At 39.4% G+C, this 8,205-nt stretch overlaps 1 protein-coding gene across 1 annotated transcript in view; it reads left to right on the forward strand.

Annotated features, from left to right (window-relative positions):
• The window catches only part of NAALADL2 (N-acetylated alpha-linked acidic dipeptidase-like 2), an 825,315-nt gene that overhangs the window by 163,957 nt on the left and 653,153 nt on the right, over nt 1-8,205 (forward strand). The gene's annotated exons all lie outside the window — the stretch shown is intronic.

Below are 8,205 nucleotides of genomic sequence, written 5' to 3' on the forward strand. Positions count from 1 at the left end.
GGTGCTGGGGCTGCTGGGGGTATCAGAGACACAAACCCGCAGGCCCGGCACCCAGCAGACCCAAGGCCTTCGTGGCAGCACTAAGGAGCAGCAAGCCAAGCGGTAGGAAGCAGCAAGCAGGTGGACACTAACGAGGGAGGGGTCCCAGACTGCAAGAGGGCACATGCTGGGCCAAGGGACCCCCCACCCATCCCCAGTGCACGAATTTCGTGCACCGGGCCTCTAGTAGATATATAGATATATATTACTATAAATGCAATTTTAGCTTTCCAATTCTCTGGCACACGAATATTTAATAATATTTGCTCTTTTTCTAAAAAAATGTTTCTGATGCTAACATCTTATAGCTACAAAGAGGCTTTAGTTTTCACAACAAATAAACAAACACCAGTATAGATGTGCATGTTTCTTTTATAAGCAAACATGAGTATGTGGATAGTAAAGGTTGGAATCCTTAACCTTAATAAAGGACAACAAATCTTGAAGGCAAAACATTTCTTTCCCTGCAAGTTTCCCTAGTTCAAGTATGGAACATATAGTTTTACTTCTGTATACATTTTGGCTTCTTTTTGCCTCAGGCCTGTATAGAACACCTGCACTCTTACTGGGAACAATTTTATAAAATGTAGTTATTTTGGCTGGGGTTTATGAAAGAAAGTTGCAGCAAAAGGCAGAGGAAGAATGATAGGATTTTGCAATACTCTTCTTTTAAATAGGTTTCATTGCAATAAAAATTATATATCATAAAATGCAACCATTTGAAGTATGCCATTTAATGGACTTTTTATGATCGAATTGTGTTCTTTATATATGCTGGTTAACGCCCCTTATCACATATGGCTTGCATATATTTCCTTTCATTCTGTGGTTCACTTTTTTACTTTCTTGGAAGTACAAAGGTGATTTGATGAAGTACACTTTATCGTTTTTCTTTTTGTACTTGTGCTTTTTGCAATACAGTATTGAGATACAGAAATGTTGGGCAAAAATACACTGGGCCTTAAGTATATTTTTAAAAAAGATGTTTTCTGAAGTGTTTTTGCATATAAGCATCCAGATTATGCTAAATGTCTGAAGGGTGAGATGGGAACTTGAAGTCAACCACTCCAAGTCAAAGAGAGATTGTGAAACTTTGGAACAAGGAACAGGCTAGGGAAAGTGACTTTTTACATGCATCTTTTCTGGAAAGTAAGATGAATAAGCAAGGTTTTTCTGACTCTCTAGGGAAGAGATCCCTGATGAAGCCAAGGAGGTAAAAGAGCCAACACCAAAATAACTTATTCTTCCCTTAAATGGTGTAGGATACTATTGATATTTTTCTTATTTAGCTTACTGTCTTTAAGGATTTGTTTTTAGTGAATATAGAGTTATTATATTCTGAAGGCAGTGTTTTGCATATCTTAAAAAATATAGACTCTCTTTATAATTATTATTAAGAGGCTATTTCTCTGTGTTTTATGGTTACTCTATTCCTGATTTTTCTTTAAGGTCTTAAAATTCTTAAAGTAGAACTTATTCCATCAAAATAGTTTTTAGCTTTCTATATGTACCTTAATTTAACTCTTAAGTTTCCAAGTTGGTGAGGGTCCACTGTACCAGTATGATGACTAGAGTATCTATAATAAGAGCATAATATGCTAATTAGATCAGACAGCCGAACAACCTTCTAGACGTCATTCTGGATAGCCTTCTGGACAAAGCCATGGTGGCAGGGGCTGAGGCAGAGGTGGCCATAGCAGTGGGCGGGGGCCGAGGCAGAGGCGGTTAGAGGTGGTCAGGCAGGCAGGTTCATGATTAGGGGCAATCAGGCAGGTAGGCAGAGGGGTTAGGGGTGATCAGGCAGGCAGACAAGTAGTTAGGAGTCAGTGGTCCCAGATTGCGAGAGAGTGCAGGCTGGGCTGAGGGACCAACCCGCCCCGTGCACAAATTTTGTGCATTGGGCCTCTCCTTTATAAAGTCTCTACTCTCCCAAAGTAAGCAGCATCTGCTTAAGCAGTTCACTCTTGAACAACATTGGTTTGAACTGCACGGACCTACTTACACTAGTTTTGTTTTGTTTTGTTTTTCCAATAAACATGTAGAGCACTGGAAAGGTATTTTCTCTTCCTTATGGTTTTTGTAGTAACATTTTATTTTTTCTCAAGGTGTCTTTATACCAGAAGAACCTGCAGTAATCATATATATATGATTCCGATTCCATCCATCAATCTAAACATATCTTTTTTACAAGGCCCCGGTATATACCTTTGTCTCAATTAAGAGAGTAGCCTTGCTTTGACTCCTACATGGAGATACTAATTCCCAATGTCCTGCTTGAGTTCATCTTCATTATTTCTTCAAGTGACTTCTTCATTCTTAAGCCCTATCCATTTTTTCAAGGCACAGTTTGAGTTCTCACTGAAACCCCTCCTTAATTTCACCTTTCCTAAATTCTTATCTTAGATCTCACACTTTACTTCTGGATTAAGCTTCAAGTGTATATATAAGTTAGTTTTATCTTTGCTGATAGATTGCAATTTACTTGAAGCACTTTCTTATACTGTATTTTGGTTTATATTTTCATTAGAGGCCCAGTGCATGGGATTTGTGCACTGGTGGGGAGCATGGCCTGCAGGGATTGGCCTGCTGTGGGAGCGCCGCTCATCCCAGTTAGCCGAGCGGCTGTGGACCTGCCCTCTGAGTGGTTGCTCCTACTGTGGGAGGGCACTGACCACCAGGGGGGAGCTCCTGTGTTGAGCACCTGCCCCCTGGTGGTCAGTGTGCATCATAGTCATAGTGACTGGTCGACCGGTTGTTCTTGTCGTTCTGGTCGTTCCACAGTTCGGTCGCTGGTCTTTTATTATATAGGATAGTTCCAATACTTATATTCTTGTTACTTAATTCATCTTAGAGATGATGATTGACAGCATCTTATAGATGCTGGCTCTGCCTTAAGAACTGCACGAAGTGCCTATAATTTATTCATTGAAGTCTCACAGTGACCCCATAACTGTTGTGTGTGTGTCAGTATCTACAGTCTAGGAAGCAGAATCTGAGAAAAATTAATATCCTATCCTAAAATCAGTAAGTGGCAGCATTGGGATTCATGCCTGCTTCTCTTTTAAGCCCAAGTAAATGATATTTTTTACTGTATTGTGTTGCAAAATTGTTATTGTCTTTTTTACTATTATGAAGGTTTTTATAAAGAGCCTCCTGGCTTTAACAGGAATGGAAGACTTTGTTTTTAATTCTTATAATCTGCATATTAGATATATAGTTTACTATTTCTTTCCTGTTAAGTCCATAATGTGCATTATGCAACTTAATTTGAATATCAAAAAATAGTCCAATTCCACCTCTATAAAAACATGTTTCATTTTTAGGTTGAACTTATGTCTCAGAGATGAAAACTGAAACCTGATGAACATCAATGTTATTTCTAGCAATTTTGATTGTAATTTAGGAGGGAGGGGGAAAGGGAGAGGTGCTTTGTTTTAAGAACAGACAATTTAAAAAACCCTAATTTTGTTGCATTAAAAAAGTAAAACATGATGTAGTTTTTTTATTCCCTCCCTATGTTTAAAGAATAAATAAAAATATTTTCCCTGTTTTTTCTCAGTGGTTAGAGCATCCATGTGGACCAAAGGGTCTCAGGTTTGATTCCCAGTCAAGAGTCTGTACCTCCCTTGATTGCAGGTTCAATCCCTGCCCCATTGGGGATGGAATGGGAGGCAACCAATCAATGTGTCTCTCTCCTGTCAATGTTTTTTCTCTCTTCTCTCTCTCTCTCTCTCTCTCTCTCTCTCTCTCTTTCTCTCTCCCTTTCTCTCTCTCCCTCCTCCCTTCCTTCCATTCTCTCTAAAAATCAATGGAAAAAGTATCCTCACTCCTTTGGTGAGGATTAAACTTTTTTTTTCTCTTTTCTTTGGAACAATTTGTTCATGCTTTAGGAGCCACTTAATTAAATAATTACCTGCTGGAGCACCATCTGTTTTTGCCCTATAAATAAGAAGGATGGCTTTCTTTTACAGAAGCTTCGAGAAGGTGCCAAGAAGCAATAAATATCATCAGCAGATGGACTGAGGCACTTCAATCTCTTCACAGTCAGTCTTGACCATTCTGGGCACAGCTAAATGGATTTTTCTGGATAGGTTCCTTTCCGAATGCATTATGTGCAGGAGGGGAGTTGTATTGATCTCCCATAGATCTCTTTCCATTCTCCCCCTCAAGATGCAGAGCCTGGTTTTGTTTTTAACTCTTCATATGTCCACATAACACACTTTGGTTCTGAATGATATATGCAAATAACTTTATAATGTGGCTAAGGCAGCGGTTCTCAACCTGTGGGTCGCGACCCCTTTGGGGGTCGAACGACCCTTTCACAGGGGTCTCCTAAGACCATCGGAAAATACATATATAATTACATATTGTTTTTGTGATTAATCACTATGCTTCAATTATGTTCAATTTGTAACAATGAAATTGGGGGTCACCACAACATGAGGACCTGTATTAAAGGGTCGCGGCATTAGGAAGGTTGAGAACCACTGGTCTAAGGGATTCCGATGATGATTCTGGGATGGATTTTCCAGAGGTCACTGATCCAGAGGCTGCTTCCTTCCTTCTCCTGCTCCTGTGTGCCCCACCCCCCCGGACACAGTCTTCACATTTCACACACAGCTCAGCTTCACCCTTTCATTCCAACCTTTTGGGGGTGTAAATCCACTTGTGGTTTTCCATTTCTACAACAAGAATAGTCAGGATTTGAGGTGGCTGGGTATACATGTGAGAAATTAATATAATTAGTATTAATCACTTTATTTGTCATTTGTTTTTCACTAATTATATAGACTTAATCATTAGAACTTAAAACATACATTCCTGAATGATTTCATTTGTTTTTCACATACACACATTTGGTTTGACCTGTGAAGAAAACTGATTTGCCCTGGGGTTCATAGGTAGTAATTGGGCATTCAAACTTCAGACCTACTTCTCCTGATTCCTAATAGTTTATAATTTTAAAATAGTAGCTGTTATATTGGGTTTTATAGTTTATCAACTGCATTCAGTTACAATGCTTAACTCCATTCATCAACTAACTCTTAAAAGAACATAGAATAGACATTACATCCTCTTTTAAAGTCTGAACAGGCTGAAGTAATTGCTATAATACATGTTGCTGAAAAAATTGCAATTATTTTACCCTAAATTCTATACTCTTCAATATGTCATATCTACTTGGAGCCTATTATTATTTTTAATACACTTTTACTTATTTCAGAGAGGAAGGGAGAGGGAGAGAGAGATAGAAACATCAATGATGAGAGAGAATCATTGATCAGCTGCCTCCTACATGCCCCCCACTGGGGATCAAGCTTGCAACCTGGGCATGTGCCCTGACCTGACTGGGAATTGAACCTTGACCTCTTGATTCATAGGTGGACACTCAACCACTGAGCCACACTGGCTGGGCTAGAGCTATTATTTTGTGGAGCAGCTACAAGGTTCCAGATACTGTGCTAGCCTACGAAGATGAACTATAATGGAACAAATTAACTACAATCAGGAGTCTGAACCTGAGGACATAGCAGGCAGAGGAGGAGCATGTGCCATGTGTGCTTGGCAGGAGGAAGTACAGCGAAGGGTCAGAATGGAAGTTCAGGCCAGGGCACCAAGGTCCCATTTATAGCCTTAGAGATGAGAATGGGAGGTGCCATGTTAGTGCAGAATAAAACATCTCATAGGCTTTTAATCTGTCAAGTGACAGTATTTTTGAAAAAATGGTATTCTGGTTATTTACTACCCACTTTTGTGGTTTTAAACAGCACCATTTTATTATGTTTCATTATCTAATCAGGAAAACGGGCAGGTGTCAGCTGGCCAATTCTTTTGTTGCACACGCTTGTCACTCAGTGGAAATCAGCTGGTGGCTTGTCTGGTCTCACATGATTGGCATTTGGGTCTAGATGACTGGGCTCAGCTTCTTCTCCATATGGTCTCAGTGCCTCTCCGCATGGTCTCTCCAACAGGGTAGTTGGACTTCATTGTGCTCAGGGCTCCAAGGATTCTTTCTTTGTGAAAGTTATTCATCCTTAACTACAGTTCTCATAAGACACTTTAGGAAAGGAATGTTAATGTTAATTTAAGAGTTAGCACATTTAAGTTAAATGATTGCTCTTAGAATATACACTGAGCGGTCAGATTATTATGACCACCTGACGTTTGTAGGCAAATTAGCTATAATTTCCTGCTGAAGTTGCTAGAGGGCCAGACCATTATAAATGTCTGAATAGCACAACATACCTAAGTATCGTTGCTGATCAGGTTCATCCTATCATGTTGATGGTGTATCCCAATGGAGATGGCTTCTTCCAACAAGACAATGCACCATGCCACGGTGCTCGTATTGTGCAGGAGTGCTCTCAAGAACACGAGGGAGACTTTACCTTGCTTAGGTGGCTCCCACAATCACCAGATCTCAATCCAATTGAGCATTTGTGGGACGAAGTTAAAAGAGCCATCTGTGGCAGCTGGTTCCACAACCATCAAATCTCACAGAACTGGACAGTGCTATTCATCAGGCATGGTGTCAGATTCCTCACATCACCTTTCAACATCTCGTGGAATCAATGCCAAGAAGCACTGCCGCAGTATTGAAGGCAAAAGGTGGCCCAACGAAGTACTGATGGGGTGGTCATAATAATCTGGCCACTCAGTGTATATTTAGACCTGAAAAACCATAGATATAAATGTGAAGACATTGTTAATTATTAAGAGATTATCAAAATTATGAATTTAGTCCAACAAACATTTGCATGGGCAAAGAAATATTACAAACAATTGTGGATATAAAAATATGAATAATAATTCTTGGGAGCAGACCAAAGAGAAAAAGTCTATTAAAAATTAAAAATTAAAAATTGTTTAAAATTACAAGCATAGGCAGCCAATAGCTATCAGGCTGGATGTAAAGTATATTTGAGGAAGCCACAAAGGAGTTTATTGAGGCTGGAGAGTGGAAGCTTATATCTATGTGTGAATGTGTGAGGTATTCACTTCTGCTCCCTTTTCCTCTAAAAGACTCTAAAGAAGCTACATAGGAATGGAGATTACAGAAAAATTCTTTTATTATGGGAAAATCATATATATATGATTTATATATATAAATCTTTGGAGGAATTCAAAATATGCTTTCATGTGATAGTTTTCTTAGTTTTCTCTCAACACAGCAGACTGGATAACAACACAAATTCTGGATCCACACTGCCTGGATTTAAATCCTGTGTGATCTAGAGCAAGGGGCTTCCACTCTCTTTTCTTTGCCCTTCTCTATAAAACCAGGAGGACAAAATGGTAATTTGACGGTGTCGTTCCAGTGATTAAATGAATTAACATAAGCAGAGGGCACATAGTGGTACATAAATGTGCTGTTTTTCCCTAATACTATACACTTTAGCTCAATTAAGTGAGTCAAGGTTATCCATTATTTACAACTTGTGTTGCAACGTATGTTCCTATTTCCTTAATTTTGGTTTTCTATATCAGTAAAGATATGCTCCTTTTCAGGTGGAAATTATAATATTTCTATTATGTTGGGCTTTCAAGTGCTTTAAATTACCCAGGAAACCATGGGAGAATTCCACACTTCACAGGATTGGAAATAATAATAAAGGAAGGAAAGAAAAAGAGTGCTTTGGTTCCTAAGGTATGACTGAGATGTAGAGATTTTGTTTGGGGACTATATACAGGTGATAGTTGTAGAGGATGATTGGAATGAAACATCTCACTCGTCACAATAGCTGAAGGGAGCCTTTGTAGAAATGTGAGGGAGAATGGTCTTTAGTTCTTCATACAGCGTGTCAGAGAAGAGAACTCACAGCAGCAGGTTAAGGATAAGTTGAATTTTACTATTATTTTGAAGACTCAAGATTTGTCATATTTGGAATGGGCAAAACATAATCCTTGGTTTGGTCATTAGGTCATTTCAAATTTTAAAAATCCACCGATTCCTTACAGTTTAAGATATAGCATTCATTATATATATATATATACACACACACATACTAGAGGCCCGTTGCAGGAAGATTCCTGCAAGAATAGGGCTTCCAGTGACTGGAGCGAAGCAGAGAGGGGAGCGAAACCCACTGAGGTGGGCTTCGCTCCCACTCTGAACCACTGTGGCGGGTTTCCCCTCCCGCTCCCAGATGCTCCTGCTGGGTTTCT

The sequence above is a fragment of the Myotis brandtii genome, unplaced genomic scaffold (genome assembly GCF_000412655.1).
Source record: "Myotis brandtii unplaced genomic scaffold, ASM41265v1 scaffold432, whole genome shotgun sequence".
Classification (NCBI taxonomy): Eukaryota; Metazoa; Chordata; class Mammalia; order Chiroptera; family Vespertilionidae; genus Myotis; species Myotis brandtii.